This window comes from Dufourea novaeangliae, unplaced genomic scaffold, assembly GCF_001272555.1.
Source record: "Dufourea novaeangliae isolate 0120121106 unplaced genomic scaffold, ASM127255v1 scaffold125, whole genome shotgun sequence".
In the NCBI taxonomy this organism is placed as follows: domain Eukaryota; kingdom Metazoa; phylum Arthropoda; class Insecta; order Hymenoptera; family Halictidae; genus Dufourea; species Dufourea novaeangliae.
In genome coordinates this window covers 1467319-1470735 of record NW_015374020.1, presented here as the reverse complement: position 1 = coordinate 1470735, position 3417 = coordinate 1467319, and positions in this window count along the sequence as shown.

Sequence of the window (3417 nt, the reverse complement as noted above, 5' to 3'; positions counted from 1 at the left end):
GGGGGATCGTTCGTGGACCAATTACCGTACAGGTTACTAGGATGTAAACCAATTTGAACTCGCAAACAGGACTTCTGAAAACAACGTGAATACCATAAATCGTCCGATGGAGGTGATAAATTTCAATATACAATAGGGGATGAAGATATGCCGCGACTAAAATTATACACCCTATCGAAGTGTTCATGTATCTATCGGTGAATAAATAAACACAAAAGTAAACGTTTACCCTAAAACAGTAGGTATCTAAGATCACAAGATATACACATGGATTCCCAGCGTTAATCTAGAGGACATCTAGAGGATATCTCGAGGACACATGACGAAGAATGAAACATCGATCAGACATCTGTCAACAGAGGCGACCGGCCGCAATCAGGACGGCAATTATCGCCGGCCAATGGGATCGAAGCGTGTTTAAGCGACAAGCCGTGATGGTCGGAACGGCAAACACCTTGAGTGTACACACGACACGGCGAGAGAATTATTGCGTCTGTGATAAACGGCGCGGCAGATTACGCGATTATGGAAGTAGGTCTGGTTGAAGCGGGCCGTGAAGTGTGTGTGCGCTGGTTGCAATCTTGGCCGGGGCAGTTTACACGGACATCGAAACGCGCCGCCATGGCTAAGGCGGACTCGTTAAAAAGGAACGGTGGTACGAGAGGTCTAAGGGCATTGGCTAGGCTGTACCACGAGTGCCGGGTGATTTACGATCGAGCTTCCCGGGGGCCAGGAAATTCGTTAGGGGGATCCTCTGGATTCGAGATGGGCTCCCGCACGCACTGTGCACAGACGCTCGAGATAATGTTAACGAGTCCCTCGGATAAACTGGCGGCGCTATATACACTATGGTTCCTCCTTAATAACCCCATGTCGTGACTTCCTTCTTCGAGTTGTCCGGGATCTTCAACGTTCCGCGTCGATAAAGCGCTACGAATTCATCAGGGCCGGGCCCCCGGTTGTTCTCCCCGCAAAAAACGCCCGTTGATTCGCGAGAGGATGAACGACGGCTTCTTTGCCGGCCAGATCCCTTCTACCGCTCCACGGATCGAATAAATGGGATTACGTAATGAGCATTTTGATTGTCCAGTCTGCACTGGGCGGTTCTGAATAGTGGTATATACAACGATGTGCTTAACCTCGCCCCAACCTCGAGTCCTTGTGGTTCTTGGTCTTGTTAAGTGCGCATGGCTAACCACTGGTCTTTTCATAACTGCTCGAATAGATCGAGAGTTGTCATCGTTCACGACTAGGTTGATACATAGTGTTTGAATGTTTTTGCTACGATGTACCCGCGAGCAGGAGATAAAAGTGGGTAAATTTAGAATCATCCATTATCCCCTCGATACCAGAAATGAACAAATAGATGAAGAGTTTTTTCGTTAATAAGTATTTCATTATTTTTGATCGATTAAACGTGAAAACTCCAATTCTTCATGATAAAATAATACTACTAAATAATAAGTCATAAATGTGACTCCCGGTACCAAGGCATTGTGAAAGGCATTGCTATGAATCTAACCTAATTGGAACTACCGAAACGCGTCATAACCGCGGCAAAATAAGACAGTAAAGAGTCAAGACACCGTGTGCGGTCGGCGGATAGTAAATTCAAGGGAAATCAATCAAAATAATGACGCCACCTTTCATAAAGATGATAAATTGTGTCCGTGTTTTTGCCTTCGCCCGTTGATTCCGATTTCCAGAAACCTCTACATTCTCTCAGCGGGGATTGATTGGCTCCGAGCCGATTAGAATGTATCTAAACACCGAGCTCCTGTAACCGATCGCATCGGTTCGGATTACGAAACGCGCGCGGCCTATGATTTATCACCGTAAAATATCCTATTCACTCGATGTGTGTGCATATACAATAGTTTATTACGACCGACAGAAAAATCTAATGCCCAAGGTTTCATTATTCTTCTCCGTCAGACCACACGGCAAAGGTGTACGAAGCAGCCACGCGATGGAGGCCGACGGCTAGAAAGCCTGGCCTACAGTCGCGAGACGATCTACCACGGAACGAAACGAGAATTATTGAAATCATTAAAGATTACGGCGATACCCTCTTGATCTCCGTTACCAGATGATACCACGCTCGAGATATCACGATGATTGGTGCTCGTACGCGGCCGGGGAATCGACCGATTTCCTTCAACGAGAAAGTTCAATTTTCTCCGAACACGCTGCGGATCGTCTTCATTCCATCATCTTCCTCCCGTTTATTTCTATTTCAAACGATCCACGCTAGTCCCCCGATATACAGGGTATCTCACCCGATTCTGACATCTTGATTTTCTCGCTATTGTTACTCGTAGCAAAAAATGTTTCAGCGGAGCTTAATAATCTGGAAGTCTGATTTTGTATTGTCGAAAGCACGTGTCAAATACTAGACTGTTACCTTATAATTGTATCGTGATTCACAAAGACTGAATTGAAAGGTATAATTATCACTTTATTTGCATTTTTCCTTAGTTTCCTCGCCATGCCCCTCCTGCCTCTATCCGATCGGGTCCGTAGGCGGTTTATTTCCAGCTTCTGGTCCGTACACTCTTTGATTTCCACGCGGGTCCCTCCGTCGTTCCCGTGAACGACAGATCGGGCATTCACGGAGAGATCGTTAATCTTCGCGGAGCATTGCTTCCCAACCCCCCTCACTCCATTAGTTTCTTTCGAGCAACGGAATCCGCTGGCTGGGCGCCGCGACGGCCTCACGCGTACGGGATGTTTTTCCGTAAGTACAGAAAGCCACGGGGCGGTAGGACTTGAATTATTTTCAATTCTATACGGAATCGGAGTTTTAACGCGGCACTCGAGACGCGTTCGAATGGTGTACAAGGCGGGCTGCTGGTCGCCGATCGCCCCGGGATACCGCGTGTAAAAGTCGACGCTAAACAGCCCATTGACGCTGTGCCCTCTTCACTCCTCTCTCTCCACCCCCTTCTCTTCGTGGCCCGTTAGCCGATCCGCGCAGTTTTCGTCTTCCTACACGTTATACGGCCGCGGGAGTGATTAATAACATCTTAGCGCGCGTTAAACGCTCATGCTTCTTCAGATTAGCCCGGGCAAAAATTGCAAAGTTCGAATGCTCGCGCATGCTCGCGGGCCACCATACGAAATAAATCACTTTGGGAAAGGCCCCGGTGCGTTCCACCGAGGGCACACTCTTTCGTTCGCTTCCTCCTCCTCCTCCAACGTTCACCTCATTCGTTCCTCCTCTCTTATTCTTCGTTCTTCCGTCGCCTCGTCGCTGCCTTTTTTTTCCCATCCGCGTGACCTGAGTTATGGCAAATAAAGGAACAAGAATTGGCCGTGGGGCCGCGGCTTGAACATATTGTACGCGCCCGTAAATATTATTTTTTGCTATGTACCCGTGACGTCCTCAAGAAAATCCGGGACTTAAATGACCGTGCG